General features: G+C 39.7%; 1 long non-coding RNA gene across 1 annotated transcript in view; it reads left to right on the top strand.

Annotated features, from left to right (window-relative positions):
* The first annotated feature begins 284 nt into the window (after positions 1 to 284).
* Positions 285 to 17,636, top strand: part of LOC131558354 (uncharacterized) — an 88,120-nt gene continuing 70,768 nt past the window's right edge. Inside the window, exon 1 of the long non-coding RNA XR_009274799.1 lies at positions 285 to 443. This is a non-coding gene — a long non-coding RNA (uncharacterized LOC131558354). The remainder of the gene's footprint in view (positions 444 to 17,636) is intronic.

Here is a 17,636-nt window from a genome sequence, read left to right as displayed (position 1 = left end):
ATCAATGTTGCCAAAAAAATGAAAGCTCACAGCAACTGAGCATCGAGATGATAAAAATTACAGAAGGACAAGTGAGAATCTTGCTATCAGAATATTAAAACTTCAGATAAAGATGTAGAGAAAATCAACATTAACTTCTTGAACCTGAAAGTGTGCTGAAACCTCTCAGGGGTGTCACCTGGGGGCTCAGACAAAAGTGGAATCAGCTGTGGGGGTGAGGCTGGTGATGAGACGAGAGTGAAATAAGCTGTGGAGGTCCATATTGATACCTATATTAAGGGGGAGCTGAGAAGGAAGGGGATTTTTGGGTCCACATTTAGTGCAAGACCGTGTGGGAAAATTAAATCCAAGTTAGTTATTGGACCCTTTCTGTCTTTTCTTCAGTAGAGCAGAGGGATGCTCATGAAGTTCCTCATCTGAGGCCCTTGGACTGGAAGGTGTGGGTGAGTACCTGGAACTATCTGTTCATTAATTTAAGCTCTGTTCAGGTCCAGTTGGTGTGATTCGGGGGTTGTTTTTCTTGCTGTGAATTTGGAAGTGGGGAGAAGTGCAAATGCAGAGCTGGTGTTGCAGGGTTGAGGTGCAGAGCCCATGGTAGGGGGGCCATGGTGTTTTGTCAGGAGCAAGCAGCTGGTTTGCAAAGGAGGCAAGCTCACTGTGTGGAATCCATTTAAACAGAATTCACTGAGGGAAAGGTGGGTTTCCCAATTTACTTGGGAAAGTAAGAGGAGAAGCTTTGGTTTTTTGGTGTTTTGCTGGTTATTTTTTGGGGTTTTTTGTTTTGGTTTTTTTTTTTTTTGGTCTGTGTGTATTATCTTCCTTTAATGCCAAAAATATTTACACCTATTTAAAACTACAGTGAAGCTAATCCCAGTTCAAATACTTGTTCATGCTGCAGCCTCTATCAAGATTAATAATGATCATCGTAGCAAAGTGTGGGGAGGTGTCTGGAGGGGAGCTGCCCGCAGCCACCTTGACACAGGTACAGAGGTGAGGGGTGTAACACCCCAAAACAATCTGCACAACCTCAGTTAGCCTGAAAAAAACCCCTGTAGCTACCTCTGAAAAAGGGTTCCTCCCCATAGAAGCTATAAGTATTCTGTGTTAGTGGCTGCAGGGAACTGGTATCCCAGGGCAGTCAAACCCCAAAGCAAGGACTGGGCATCGGTGGGAGTGGTGTTAGCCCTGGAAATGTGCATTCCATGTGCATTACTCCCTTTTCTTGGCATCTTGGGCACAGCCAGCTTCCCCATTTTCCTGACTATGGGGTTTGTGGTCAGGAAAGCAGAGAGGTGCTGCTGCAGCCCTGGCAGGGAGGGGGACAGAACAGAACACAGCAGGTCCTGTACTCACATGGATTCACACAAATTTGCACATCAGTGTGCAAGCAGAGCAGCTGGGAAAGAGGAAGAGACTCCAGAATTTTGTGTTTTATAATATTACTGCCCCTCAAGCACTTCATTGTTGAACCCACCTCTCCTTCCTCCAATTTGCTCCCTTTGCTGAGGAATTAGGGATGACCTTGCTCAGTGCAACTGAGCTAATACAAAGTGCTGATGTCTGGATCATGTTCCCCACTGGCTGTGACCCTTCCTTCTTGTAAATAATTGCAAAGTTTTTTGGTGGTTGTTTGCTGGCTTTGGGATATTTTTTTTTTTTTTTGTCTTTATGACTTTGTAAAGAAGAAACTTGCTTTATTTTAGGACAGCCCTTTACAAACTTATGAATGCCAGCTTTGGAGCAGTGAAATGTATGGATGCTTCAAAGAAATTGCTGGAATTTTTTTTTTTCTTTTCTCTAAATACCATGTTAAAGACTGGTTTTTCTTGATGCTCTCAGGAACAGATTAAGTTAATTACTGATCCCCTCCTCCTTTAAACCAGCTTGAGGCATTGTTTTTGGCAAAGTTATAAATGATTGAAAATAAGAAGTTCTAATGAGAATGTTAGGCAGCCATAGCTTTAGTTTTCATTATTCGCACTCTCTGCAATACCTCACAGTACTTTTTGACATAAAGTTTAGACCAAGGCCATGAAAAGAGAGAGGCAAAGAGGGCTTGTATTTATCATTTTGATATTGTTCTTATTTAAGCATTACTTAACTAGCAGAACGTCAGGCAGGGTTTGTTGCTGACTACAGCTTGCAATTCACAACTGCCCAAAAGAAATGATGACCTGGTATATGTGCCCACATCCTTACATAAAAAACAGTATTTCTTAATCACAGGGTAAAATTATATGGCCCCAAATATTCTTGGCAGACAGGGAGCTCTGTCAATCATCTAGTGAGACTTTCCAGCTAATAGAGGTGGTGAGAATCATGAGAGTGGGGGGAGGTAATGAAAAAATGGTGGTCATGTATGTTTTTCTTCAAGAGCCAGATGCTGGAGGCAACTGATTCCACCCTAATTTTCTTTCTCTTGCCCTATTGGTTTTTTTTTCCTTTTTAATGTATATTTGTGGTCCTCGTTGCTGTGGAGGAAAGCTGGAAAATGTGATCCCAAAATACTCCAGAGGCTCCAAATCTATGGCCTTCTTTAAAGAGAGTTCCTTGATTCAGCAGGCTGTTGTGTCTGATTTGTGATTTAAAAAGAGAAAAAGAAACCAAACCCTCATAATGGTGTATTGGGAAGGGACACAAGGCAGTGTTGTAGAGATGTTAATGCGTACAGCTGTGGCTAAATTAGAATTGGATGCTCAGAGTTGCACTGCAATGTCCTCAGCACAAAGTCAGATTAGATACCAAGAACATCTAAGTCATTGTGATTTAGATCACTTATGCTGAGCTGCTGCTTAGGCACAAATCACCCACACTCTGCTGCCCCTGGGTTTGTCTGATGGGAGGAGTATTTTTGGCCTGCCCTGGTGTGATGTGGTTAGTTGCATTAATCTTTTCCTTTCTGCTCTGTCCTTTTGGACATTATGGGCATCTAATCCCCAACATGCATTCTAAGTCTCTTACATGGATGCCTGGAAAGAATGCAGGAGAAGGGCCAAGGCTTCCACCAGGACAGCAGAGCTGTGGCTGGGCTGCTTGGCAGAGGCTGAGTCAGTGCTGGCATCTCACTGCAGGGAGCACTGAGGAAAGCATGCTCACAACGGGGGGGAATGCTGGCAGGGCGTTTCTGAAAGAGGAAAACTGATTGCATTGTTTGCAGTATGCCTTTGTGGTCAGCCAAGAAAAGCTAAAGTGTTTAGAGGGAGTCCAGCGATTCATCCCGTGAAGTGGTGAGCGTGGGGTTGGTTCTGCCTGACATGTCAAGAATTGTGTGTCTAAATTAAGGGAATTGTCTGAATTTCTTTGGTTTCCAAAGAGGTGAGCTGGTGAACAGTAGATATGAGTACATAGGTGCATCTTGGAGTCTTAGATTTGTCTAGATTTTAAATAACTTTGTCTAGGTGAGATGAAACAGGGCCTAAGCATCTGGTTGTAGGGGTCTTAGATATAAGCTTTCTGTTAGTCATTTGAGAGGAGATGGTTTCTTCTGAGAATAATTGGGATCTTTTCAGGTAGGCTTCAATTCTTAATCATTCACTGAAGAAGATATCCATACCTTTACCTGTATAGGATGCCTGCACTCCTAACCAGCTGCTTAAGCTAAAACCTGGTTACCCACTGACAGAGCATCTTACCATGGCATGCATATTCCTACAGCTCCTGAAGATATGCCTAAAAAGGCAGGATTTTTGTTGCAATATCAATTTCTGATCTTCTGTTGAAGGAATGTCTTGTGTCAATCTCCAGAATGTAATAGTATTTGTACTGTTAGAAAAAAAGGCTCAGTGAAGGTTGTATGTGTTTTTACCATTATTTATTATCAACAAACAAATACTTTGGGGTCTTTCACAGTTCCTGCAAAAACCAAAATAATATGTTTTATGTTTTGAGCTCTTGCAAGTACCTAATTTCATTCTTAGTGCATGGAACTAAATAAACCAGGAATAAAATTAGGGCAATATCAGTGTTTTCCCATCAATCCTTCTTGGGCTGTTACAGGGCAAAGGGCCTTTTCTGCATTAATTATGTCTAGTGTGCTGGAAGGTTTGGCTGGAGTCTCAGCCCCACACAGCTTGGCAAGGGTCTGACATATCTGGCCAAGCCTTTCTCCCCACTGACTTGACTACCAGGGCTGACAGCTGCCAGGTCCTGTTGTCCTCAAATGGAATTTTTCAGAGGTTCCTTCTCAAACTGTTAGCCACAGACAGTCATGGGGGCAGCTGTGATTTCTAGGTCAGTGATTTTGTGTATCCTGCCTGGATTTGCCAGCCCACCCTTGTAAACTGTGGGCCTAAAAAGACTGCTTTTAATCAAGGCACTCAATAATTCACATGTAAGTGGGTACAGCACTTAGAGCCCTCCTTTTGTCCCAGCCAAGCTGATTCTTCAGACTTGGGCTGCAGCAAGCAGCTGATCTGTGGCAGGATGATGTGTGATGCCCTTCCTTGCAGGGGGATAGAATATAAGAAAATCAAGTTGGTATAGAAAGTAATCTTACCCTTAAAGAGTTGCAGCTGAGCTAATTAGTAAAGATTAGGAACAGGCCTGACTCTAACAAGCCACAGCTGTAGCCAATAAGAAGAGTGCTATAAAAGAGTGGGCTGGCTGGTTAAAAAGGCAACTGGAGTCAGTTGGCTGCTGTGAGAAGAAGGAAGAGTCAGTGCTGTGAGGAGCTGCCTATGAGAAACATCAAGGAGGTATGAAACTCTTGCATTAAGAAGACAGCAATATGGAACCTTTGCGATATAATGACCTCAATTCCTATTTAAGAGTGACCAAAGATGTTGTATATATCAGTGACCATCACCTGTGTGTCTGGGATAGTGTCTTTTTTTGGATAATATAACCTCCTGTGTCACTGAGTGCTGAGAAAATACTTGTGCTGCTAATCCTGAACCCTGTCGTAGCGTGTTTGCTCTGCTGGTGCCTTTATCCATTGTGGGCTGCCAAACTCATGCTGTCCTTATCTCATCCAGAATTCTGGCTTTCATTATTAATTAGAGGTCAGCTTTATGCCACCAACACCTGTTTAAAATATCAGGCCAAATTTGAAACTTTAGTAATGAATGTGCCCTGAGTTATGGCATGAGGATGAAAGTCAAAATCAGACCTTCACCCATGCAGGAATTGTGCTGGTAATAGGGCAAAGAAATTGTTGGGCACAAACATCTGGATTCTGTCTTTTAAAGTCTAATTGATGAAAGATTGCAAAAATGCATGGTGGGTGTCATGGTGTGTAGTAGGAAAGGTAAGGTGGCTGAAGATTTGATTAAACTAAAAAGAGGATGAAAAACAGGAACTGTTCTGAGACAGGAATTGCTGTCCTGTATAAGTGGAAAGTGTATGTAATGGCATGGTTATTAATTGGAAGATTCAAACTGAGTGTTTAGCTAATTACATGAAAAGAGGGATGCAGAGGACACTGCTTGGGAAGACTTGGTTGATTACCTGAACAGGAAGCATTTTAGCCATAGTGCTATAGAGTAATCTATTTTAAAAGGTACTATTAGCTTAAGTAGTGATATATCCTTTTGTTATCAAACTTGGTCTATCACTTGTTAGATCAAAATATTAATAGTTGTGTTGGTGAAGTGTGTCTTTCAGTCTGTTTCAAGCTCTGGCATCTTCTGCTCTCTTCTCTTGGTGCAAAGTGTAAAATGCTGCCCTGGGGCTGTTTGCATAGTGATTTGTTCAGAGCTGGAGATGAACAGAGCCACTGAGGGGGAAGAGCTCTCTGCTGCAGTCTGTGGGTGAGCAGAAATGAGCTGAGCTACAGGGAGGGTTTCGTTTGCATAACCTGTGGGTTTCATTTGCAAAAGCTGTGTAACCACAGTTATCCTGTTGGGAATCTCTGAAACAATTACAGTACTAACTAGTTGGAGGCTCTGCACCCACCCTGGCTAGTGAGAGCTATGCTCGTAGGCTGGTATTATGATGCTCTTTTTCACCCATGAAAATTGCATATGGCTTAAAAAAATCTTGGAGGAGCAGGAAATTTGGAGAGAGGCTTGTGTGAGGAAATTAGAGCAGGGCTGAAGTTTAACTGCAATGTGCTACTGCTGGCATCCAGAGTAGTTGTAGTTTTGCTACCTGTTATCAAGAGTTAAGACTGAGGAGTGCTTTCTCAGGGTCTGCAGACAGATTTGAGTAAATTCTTTGTCTTCAGTGTGTAAAACAGTGTCTTGTGTTTTATCTGTTCATTGCTTGATACAATGGCTGGGGAGATGAAAACAATGCTGTAAGGATCACTTGTGCAAAGGACCCAGTTACTAAACCTCTGCTACAAATTTCTAGCTACAGGTGCAAGCATGGATATGAAGGATGTGCTATCCTTCTCCTGATAGTGTTTTTATTTCACAGTTCATTAATTTTTCTACCTTTTATCCAGAAATGGGTTATTTGCAAGTATGAAGGTGTTGGATGTTAATGGCATTCAAGAAACATTTCAGCGATCCTAGGGATTTCTTGGGGGATTCTCTGAGGTGTTTGTGCAGATGATACTTTGTTTTAGAGAGAAATCCTGTTTTTTGAATTTCATTACTGTGGCTTTTGAGTTTTTTGATCATGGATTAGACTTTGAATGCAAAGCAGTGTCATTTAGATAAGACAAGTTGAAAAATACTACAGAACTGATGGTTTTGTGTTTAAAGTGGTTACTCTTTCAAAATACCCACTAGCAAATATGCTCAACAGCAAACTTCTGAGAGAATTGTTCCTAATGGAATCAATTTTAAGGAAGGGAATTGCAGGATATCCTGGTGTGATCTAGTGAGAGATAGGGCAAGCATCAGTAGGGTGGCTAAGGCTTGGTTTCATTTCAGAAAATTGTGGTGAATAGCAAAAGTAGGATGAAGGGGAGGAGTTGGAAGATATAAAGACAAAACAATAGAAAGAAAAGCAGGGAACATGAGATAATTTATCTTAGAAAGTGCTTTATATCTTACTTTCACAAGAAATGCTTTTTGTTGAAGAATAGTCAGGAATCTCGGGACAAGGCAACAGAGAAGAGAGAACAATCCCCCCTCTGAGAAAAGTGTGAAGATTTTGGTTTTTTTTTTCTATTAACAAAAAATTTCTAGGATTTTAGGATTTCTAGGGGTTTCCTCCCCTGCCTAAGCCCTGCTCTAGTAATGCCCTGGTTTGTGGAGTGCCCACATTGAACTGCTGGGAACCAGAGGCTTCTGGTTCTGTTTGTAGCAGTCAAGAGGAGCAGCGTCACCGTGGCGTGTTTGAACGTGTATTGTTCTGCCTCATTGAGGGACACTTGTCCCTGGGGACAGCAGTTCATTTATCTTCATGTCTGCTCCAGAGGGAAATTGTCAGCAGAGAGCTCAGTTAGTTGTGGTAAGCTGTGTATGTGTGTGCTGTGTTCTGATGTAGTTCAGTGACATCTGGTAATCAGACCTAATCTGTCAAACTCATTTCACCTGAGACCTAAAGTGCAACTCCCATTCTGATCTTTAAGGTAAAAGCATCACAAAGCTCCTTGGTTTCTAACCTTCTGGCTTTTAGTATGTAGTAACTTTTTATTTCCAAATTTTCTTTTTCTTGCTTCCTCTTAAGACACTCTGCTTCTTTCAGCCACTGATGTTTTGGTTGTCAGCACCTGTTTGCAAAAAAAACCCAAAACAAAGAAACCAGGAACCAACAAAGCCCTTGACTCCAAACAGCAAAAAATAAAAATAAAATAAAAAAAAAATAAACCAAGAGGCAGTTGTTAGTAATATAGAAACTGTTTGAGCAGAACATTTTATCATGCAGTGACTGCATTAGCATGTTTGATGTAGATGAGCCCCTATCCTTACCTGTTAGGTTGCTCCTAATTGGGTGTTTCTACATTTCTTACCAGTTTGCTACCTTAGGTTACATCTTTCAGATTAATTAGAAAACTGGAATCAATTAAAGATTCCTAGAGAACAAGAATCTTGATTGTAAAGATTTTGTTACCTAGGTAATAGTTATTAGTGAACAGGATTCCCAGCTACATGTTCACCTTGGCTGCTTCTCTTTCTTCTGATGGACTCACAAAGCAGGAGAGAAATTGCTCCACACCTCAAATTCTGCCTTTAAATTTTAAAAAAAGATCTTTTTCACATTGCTGAAACAGTTCTTGTTTGTCTAGTCTGTTTTCTCCTATTCTTTTTCCTTTTAGACTGTTGCAGGGTTGGCAATGTCCTCCTTTCATTCTGAAAGCTGCTAAAAATATTCTGGGTAGAAGCTGAAAATGCAAGACAACAGTCTCTTGATGCTGAAATGCTTCGTGGCCAAATGTTTGATGACTTCTTGTATTATTTTTGTTTCTGGTGGCTCTATAGCACATACAGATTTGCACTAGAAAAGAGGGAGAGCAGCTGACAAGGATTGTTCTTTGTAAGCTGGGCCTAAAAGGACCAACAGAAGATGTTCTTTCTAATCTCTTCATCTGGTGCTTTCTTCTAAAGGGAAAATAAGGCTATTATATATTTCTATGAATATTAATAACAGGGTTGGGCTAGTGGGATGATAAAATAGTGGTCAAAAGGCCATGCTGTGCTTCTGAAGTGTCCTCTTTCCAAATCTGTGCCAAATCTGTGAGGTGTTTCAAGGTATGTTGCACTTGTTTCATTTGGCTGAACCAAAGATTTTCATTTTGAGATCTTAGCCCATGTAAGTGCTATTTGACTTCAATTTGGACAAGTATTTTATGGCTTGTTTGTTTGGTTTTGTTTATTTTTATTTATTAGGTTATCTGTTAGACATAGATGAATAGCTGAAATCTATAGGTAAGGAGTAAAGTATATGGTGTTACTTTCAAAGGTGAAATCTTTCTGAAATTTTCTGTTCTGCTGGTTGTGTTATTCTTCACATCCCTTAGCAAGCAGATGTGTGTGATGTATGGTGCAGGAAATTATAGTTTTCTTACATGAAATTATTAAAGGGTATTGGACTGGCTTTGTGTTACTGCGCAGGTACTGTCCCATAAGAAATCTTAGCATAAAGCCCCCAGAAGTAATTTTTCTTAGCAACAGTTTCTTTAATATTGCCTACCAGGCTCTCTCTCAGAACTGAGATTTTAAGGAAGAAGTGGGAGGTACACCAGAGTTGCCAACACCAAGATTGCCATTAACATTACATTTTGGGTTTGGCAAAAGCATTGGCTGTATAAAAACAAGGGAACAAAGGATGACTTTTGAAATTATTTTGCCCTGGGCAGGGCTGAAGAAATAATGCTAAAATGTATTAGACGTGGGTTGATGACATGAAATGTGGTTGCAGAGAGAACTGAAGGGAAAAACAAGCAGTGTTTCACTGAATGTGTGAGGCTTGACAATGCCATAAACACACAAAACACTTCCAGTACTGTGAGCAGTGCCAGTGCTCTTCTGGGCTCAGGAGGTGCTTGTTGCAGCCTTGAGATTGCTCTCATGCAGAAGAACTTGGTGAAAAGTGCTTTGGGTAATTCTTTGGAGAAGGCAAACCACAGTTTATTTCTCTGAAGTTGCATAGCTGTGGGGTGTTTTATTGACAGGCTGGTATGAGTCAAGGCTTTTCTCCTGGAAGTCCATTTTTTTAGTTCAAGATTGTGATAAGTTGTTGTATTTACAGTAATTGCAGTGATTGATTTTAGTTAATATATGTAATGGAAGCACTAGAATTGAAGATGCCGGTGGAATCTTAATTTGGTCCTCTCTTTCTTATACACTATATTATAGTCTTTAATTATGGAAATATGCACTATTTTATTAATACAGCTGTATGTCTAGATGTATCCAGAATATTCTAAGTACAGTAGTTACCTGTAGGTCCTTATAGGGAAAAAAGTTGGATATAAACCTCATAAAATCTCACAGTAGTTTTCAAACTCTTGTTCCTCTTTGCTCTAAATTGCTACATCTCTGCATACATTAAAATAATATCACAATGCTGCTTGGACAGTTGTAAGAACTAGGCTGACAGTACTAGAAAACCCTTTTTTTTCCCCCCTTTATTCTCTTGTTCCCTACAATGAGCACCATCTACCTCTGGTTTTGGGAATCCTGAGGCAGTGGCTGGGTATTTAATTTATTCAAACATATGTTCTCTTCCAACATGATACTGGTGCACATGCAGACTATGCCAGATTAAAAATGAGCACTTATCACATCTGTGTTGCTTGAGAATAACAGTGTGACCAGAAGAGCTCATTGTTATCGTATACATGCTGCATTTTAATCAAACCAACAATTAATTTGGATTGTCTGTGCAAGTTTGTTATCAGTAAGGCTTTTCTTTCATCAGTGTAAATCTGAATGGTGATTTTTATCATTGCAAATGTATTTTTAAGAAATGACTTGAAGTAATAGATAGGAAACACATTGCACAAAGCTATTAACACCATTAACTCCCAATATGCTTCAGATTCATTGTAAACCTCAATTAAAAATACAACCAATTTTTAGCTTGTCTGCACGAGATCTAAAATTTTAAAGTACATCTGTGATATAGATATTACTCTAAATTTGCAAAATGGAGAAGCCTTCTCTGAAGCTCTCAAAACTGTGTCTGTCCTCTTCCAACTGCTCATGAAATCTTAACAGCTTGGCCAAACTCCTCAGCCTTTTGGCCTGACTGGTCATAGAAAAGAAAACTCTGTGGCCAGAAATGACAGTTGGCTGCTGGTTATTTCATCACTTTTTTTAAAGCAGTCTAAGCCAAGCTGCCTTCTTCCTTTCAATTCAAGCCTTTCTCTTTGCATAACACACTTACTTATAAAAATTGGTCAATTCTAGAATTTTTAAAATTTCTACTCTTAAGGCAGTGGTACAATTCAAAGAAACCTTTCTCTGGCTCGTTATGTAGAAGGAACCTGGGCAAGTTCTGCCAGAAATTTAAGCCACATCAAGAAGCAGAAACTGCTGTAGAAAGGAAATGCCCAAAGTAAGCATTGTTCTTTCCTCAAAGGATATGTGCAGGGCATCCCATAGGAATTTAATTTAGATGTGGTGTATTCATAGAGGCTTTTAAGCTGCCTCTACCTAATATGGGTTATGCCTATTAATCTGGTAGAGTCTGAGCCAAAACCAGTAGGCAATTGTGACTTAGCACAAGCTAGATATTTTTAAGTGTTTTTAAAGTTTATTTTATAAATGAACTGTGTCTAGATGGTCATCATGCTGTACACTGTAGGGATTCTTTCTCCCTCTGTTAAACTGCAAGACAGGCAAATAAACTTGGGCAAAAATGCCAATTATCACTTTCTCCCAGGGAATGGCAAGACCTGGAAAACCCAGATGACAGTGAGCTGTGGGAGGGGAGGTTGCATCTCCACTCCAGCAGTCCAGCCATTGAGATCTGCAATTGGATAGCCAGAGCTGTGGATTTCTCACAGTTCTCGTGCTGGTGCCCCGTTGTTACAGTTCAGGACTAAGCTACAGACTTTCCTCGACATCAAAGGAAATATTTACATCAGGCTGAAGTTCTGCAGCTGTTTCCAGGCATAATATCTCTGCAATTCCATTCTCCAGTGCCAGCTGGTTCTCATTTCATGAGCTCAGACATAGCTTTGTGGGCAAAGGCTGTTCCAGAAAGCTGTTGCTCTGGAAGTCAATGTCCACTCCATGTCTTGCAGTCACCATGAGAGATTTGGAAATGTAGAGACAAGCAGTGGTTGTTACCACGGCTGCTCTCATGAATCATTCAGCCAGGAATGATTTCATGGCGTCACAGGAGCTGGCCTGAGAGCTGCCTCTGCTTGGCAATACCACGTCAGGTTTTTATTGGGCATGTGGCTTGTGCTGAGAGTCTGAAAATCATGTCACATGCCTTGAAGGTGTTGAGGATCTGGGATGTTCATCCCTGCATGCAAACAGCAGTCACTTCTCCCTGACTTCTGTGGCTAGGCTTGTGATGCCTTGTCAAGGCTGACCTAGAACAGAGACCAGACAGAGCTAAAGAATAAAGTAGGGATTTATTAAGAGGATCTCCTCTCCACCTTGGACAGCACAACCCATAATAATCACAAAATGCACGACTGCTCGTGAGATCTCTCACTTTTATAAGTTCTGCTCCCTTTGCATATTGGAGTTAGTTGTCCAATTACAGCTTTAGGTTATGAAATCCCATCCTCCTTGTTTTTCTCTCTTCATCCCAGCATTCTTTATGCTGTTGGGCCTGAGATTTGGATCATTGTCCTTGGTGCCCAGCTGGAGCAGGAATTGTTTTGTCTCCCTGCTCTGTGCACAGAGCTCACCATCCCCAAATGTGAAACCCAGACCCACACACTAAAGCAGCACAGAGTCTGAAAAACATAAAAGCTAAACCTGAGGCATCATCTGTGTGCCACCAACCCCAGAAAGTCCTGAGGCAGAATGTAAGATAGATGGGGATGGGTGAGCTGGTTTTATGGCTGTGCTCATACATGGGAGAGCATCCTCCTTCCTGCCCCTCCTTTGTGTCCCCTCCTCACCTGACTCTCAGTAAATGCCGCTGTTAGTTTGGCAAGGGCAGGTACTACAAAGCAGTTACAGCAAAGGCATGTCTTAAATCTTATACAGGCAAGCCCTTGGATGAATAAATCAACCTCTGGTGACTTTTTCAACCCATGGTTTTCACAATGACATTTGAGGCTTTATTCATGGGTCCAAAGGATCTCATCCTCTAGACTTAGCCCTCTGAAGTGAGCATTTACATGCACGGCCTTGTTTCTGTGTGTTTTGAGTTCTGCTCTGACACGGATTCTTGCCATTTCCTTAGGCAATAACATAGGTTTCCCTGTAAATTACTTAGGACCTGAAAAACTGATGGTGACTGTGTGATAGCAAATAAAATGTTCACTGTCACTGATTTTTTTTTCCTATGTACTGGAAATTTGCTGTTCTTGAAACACTAAAAATTATTTAAGCTCTTGTCCCTCAGTGTTAACCTGATGTATGGCAACACTCCCCAAAGCTGTGTGTCCAAGAACATGATCATAATGATTCTGTGGTTTTTTTCTTAATAAGTTTTTCTCTATGCCAAATATCAGACATAAAAATTTTGTTAAAGAGCTTTCTTACCCTCTACTCAACAGTTATTTTTATATGGTAGTAAATAAAACTTTAAGTAGATAATCATCAGAAAATGTTTGCAGTGTTGTAATCAAAAGAGGACAAAGTCATTCTACGGTAATAACTAGTTCAGAAAGTTAATTCCCTTAAAATAAGGATATTTTTCCCAGCCATAACAATAATATGTCTTGTATCTTGCCAGTTGTAATCGAGACTGGAAGGATAACTTAAGTTCAGGTCAACAAAGTTTTGCCTAATAGTTATGTTCCAAGTTAATTTCTCACTCATTTGGGTAACTTATCCTGAATATCAGTACTCTTTTATTTTTGCATGAAAGTTTGCTTTTTTTTCACCAATATTCCATTAATAGGGAATGTATTCTTTTAACAGATGCAAAGAAGCCCCTTTTTCCCACCTCCCTGTACAGAAAAATAACATATCTGTACTCAAAGCAATAAAGAATACACTGTAGATAAATTCATACCACAGCAATGCAGTGTAAGGATTCCATTAATGCTGTAGTGATATTATCAAGCAAGAAAAGGGCAAAATGGATCCACAACTCTTACTCTGCTGGGTCTGTAATGAAGCAATGTTGTAGCAGCTGCTGTATTTTTTTTTTTCCTGTAGTCATCAATTGGTGTATTGTGGAAGTTAAAAAAAAAAAATTCCTGACTTTTTTTCTCTCTCTATTTTTTTTATTATTTTAAGCAAGTCAGCTTCCTTTTGTTACTCCTGTGATGTACTTGTCCCTACTAACTCCAAGAGCAATATGGAAATTGCTAATATGACAGAGAAATATGAGCTTTATACTGTGGAAAAAGTGGCTGTAGCAATATATCAGAAATTATTGAATGTTATCGGTCATAGCACAATTTATTATTTTACCAGCGTGCTGTGAAAAGTTGCTCAGCCAACTCAGAGCTTTCCTACTACATTAGTGCTGTCTGGGAGTTTAACTGGTGGCACTTTGCTAAATGCAAGCACAGTAATTATTTGCACATCAGGCCCTCCCCACCCCAACCCATCATCCTAACACACCGTGTGCACAAGAATTTGATTTACCTCTTTTATTCTGGACTCTGTACAGTGAAGGCTTTCACAGGGAAAAGATGGCTGGAAGATATAAGGGAGGGCTGAGAATTTGGAAAGTGTCTGCTCTGCACTTTGTGCGCGCTCCCCGCCAAACTCACGTGTAGCTCTCATTAATGCTAATGGGATTTAATACATGCTGCAAGAGGAAAATATCCTCATTTATTTTGCACTGAATCGAGTGGGTAGCAAAAGTGCTGTATTGACAACTCTGGAGCCCTCTATTTATCCAAAGAACAGGCAGTGTCAGAATAAGTTCCTCTTACAACTTTGTTGTCTCAATCCTCTGGTGGAAGGAGTCCTGTGGCACACATGCAATGCATAAACTTTTTCTTCAGTATGATTGAATGGTAATGATAACTTTTAAGATGTCTCCTGCTATGCATGTGTGTATAATAGTCAGAAAAAAACCCCTCTCCACTGAAATTTCTCACAGTAGTTTTATTAAGCTAAAAAAATTGGGGGGAAATGGAGGAGGAAGTTCTTTATTAGGATCAAGAAAATATTGTGCTCTTTTGGCTGAGGTAAAGCTAGGCATAATTATATGCAGTTTAACATGCAGAAAGTCACATTTATTGGAAAATTTTAAGTTCTTTCAGAGAGAAAGATTGGAACTGACTTGCCCTTTATGGAAAAGTGTCTTATTGCCTGTTTATTTTTACTATTGTCCTGACTCATCTAAGCTTGATTGATTGATATTATTTCCATTGAACAGACAAGCTCACTTAAGCTTTCAAAATCACACCCAATCCAGGACTTTACCTCATTATTTTGTTCGTTTACATCACTCCCTGTCATCAGAAGTCTGGATGGAGTCTCTACCTGGCTCGCCTCACATCTTCCTGTGTGATGATCCTTGTAAAATATATTTCAGAACAAGCAGCTATCAATTGCTTTACAGCAACTTCCTGTGCACTGGTTGGAATGAAGACCTCAGGATTGAGCATTGTTGCTTTTTCCTCTCTTTGGGCTAGAGGAGAAGGCTTTTGAGAGAGTAAAACTTGGTGAGGAAGGAGTCAGCATGCAAAATACCACCAGGCATGTTGAAAATCAAGGGTGGTGTACATTGACTTGACTCATGTTCTAAAATGTTGTGGACTTCAGAATTTAATTTGAGTCCCTCTATCAGGGATTCCTTGTTGAAAGTGTGTCTAGGACACCTTAAGGCTTTGCCTATCCTATTTTTCCTTTATCCTTTGTTTCAGTTTTTGGAAACTGAAATAACAAAGAAATATTTCTGAAACTTTTTTCTCATTGTTTCTCATTTAAACCCACCTACCACTGGACTGTGACTTTTATAGGTATATGGGTCTTTTTTAAATGTCGTGCTGGTGTCTAAAGAAAAATCTGACTTCTAGAATCTCATTCTAACAGATGTGTGCTCTTTTCACCTTCAGGTGCTTAGTGTAAAATGGGGCCTGTGGAACAAAAAAACTTGAGTTTTCATTTTGTCCAAGCTGGTGTCTCAAAAGTGGATTCATGTAAAGAAAAAAAATTGAATCAGTTTGAAGTTAACACCATCCTTGGGAGTTTATCTTGTCAAACCTAAACCAGATATTAAATAATGTTTTTGTCAGTTTCCCTTATTTTGTGTCGCACCAAAGAAAGGGTTGATGCTTAGGTAGTAGGAAAAAGATATCGGAAAAGGGAAATGATAATGTAAACCTAAGGTGTGCTTTGAAAGTTGGACACAAGCCTTTCCTTTACATTTTTTTCTGTAATATTGCAGTTGCTTGTTTTTTGGGTCATTAAATCAACCTGCAGGTTTCGGGAGACCTCATTCTAAAACTTAGGTTTTGGTTGATTTTGGTTTTCTTTTGAGGGCAATCTTACTTTGTCATTGAACTGGATCTCTGCTGATACTAAAGTTCAATCCTGCTGAGCTCCGTTTCCAATATATAATTCAACAATAAAAAAAAAATCATGCTTTTATTTGAGAAAAATGTGTGGTTGAACGGAATTCAGACTTGTAGTGCAAGGCTTGTTTGCAAGGCTTTTTAACTCAGCTAAACAGTTCACTTCTATTCTACAATTTAATTAATGTTCATCTCATTAGTAGGGATCTATCTTAGCCATCTACCATTATACAGTAAATTGCTTTAATGAATTCTGTGATTCTCTCAAAATTCCCAATCAGATGAGAGGTCCTGCTAATGTAATAAGTCAAGAAAGTACAGCTTTGGAGATTCATTAGATTTTATTTCATATAAATTGTCTCTGGAAAAACTCTGAGAGCAGTGCAATGGTCAAAAGGGGCCATTAGGAGACCTGCTTGTTAGAGAGGTCCGGAAAGAACAAAGTTTAGTTTGGTTTTGAAATTCATTAGTACACTGCTGATCTTTGTTTTGTTATGAGGTGTTTTTATTTGCTGGTTTTGTTAGTTTTTGGGGTTTTTAAAAATTTTTTTATTACGTTTGAACTCCCTTTAAAATAGGCTGTCGTTTTTAGCTTAAATAAGAGAGGAAAAAGGTTTGGACAGTGTTGCAAGGCAGGTCTACAAAAGGTGTTTACCAAATTTGTCATGTTTTCCAGTTCCTTCCAGTACACCCTGCAAGTGCAGTTCTGTCTGTCCTGCTCTCTCCCTGCCAACTGTCCCTTTCTTTAAGCTCTTTGATGCTCCTCATCCATAGGACAGCAGAATGATGCTACAAGCATTTCCCTTCAGCAGCAGGTGACACACTGCTGTATGTTATGCCCTTTAGCTAAAAGAAAAATTGATTCTGTCATGTATGCATTTATATCTCATCTATTTTTTTTTTTGAGGAAATTTTTAACTTTCTTTATGAGGCTGAGGTAGAAAATAATAAACTATTGAGATTTATGGCATGGTTCTCTCGTCTTGGGAAGACTGTCCATCTTGAGCAAAGCTAAATGGTGATTAGAGCTCTAGGCAGGTTTTCTTTGCTACAAAAAAGTCCAGTTGCATTTGTGGGGAATGCATTCAGTTGCCTTTTATTTTTTTTTTAAAGAAAAACAATGTACGAAGTATTCAGAGTATTTTCCTATCTTAATCCTAAATTTGGGAGAAAAACATCTTGACAAACAGCCAAATTTTAATCCATGTGCTGCTAAAAGGTTTATTTTAATTTTTTAAATTTTTATTTTTTACCTTGAAGTAGGGCTACATTCTCTCAAACAGCAGAAGTGCCTTTCGCTTAATTCACTGAGCTAATCAAGCACCTGCTTTCCATTCCTGGCCTGTCCTGTGTGATCTTTGCTATCTCAAAGTCTGTTTCCTCAGCTTTCAGTTAGAAAAACTGTGATAATAGTCACTTTGCCTCACCAAAATGGAAGAAAAAATGTAGACTGATGGCAAACAGAGTTTCTGGCATGGAGCACCCCGTAAATTCTGAAGAATACGAAATGTAGCCTGCATTAGTGTCCTCATCCAAAAGGTGCTCCAAAGACTTGTATTAAAATTTTGACTTATTGAAGTGTTTCAAATAAGAGTAATTAGTTTTTATGGGGTGTTGAACATTGACCAGCTTCTTTCATAAACAGGGACCAAAAGTAAATTAAATGCTCAGAAGTAATTTTCTTGAA

Source organism: Ammospiza caudacuta, chromosome 5 (assembly GCF_027887145.1).
Source record: "Ammospiza caudacuta isolate bAmmCau1 chromosome 5, bAmmCau1.pri, whole genome shotgun sequence".
Taxonomy (NCBI): domain Eukaryota; kingdom Metazoa; phylum Chordata; class Aves; order Passeriformes; family Passerellidae; genus Ammospiza; species Ammospiza caudacuta.
Note: the sequence above shows the minus strand (reverse complement) of the source record. Positions and strands in the feature narration are given on the sequence as shown.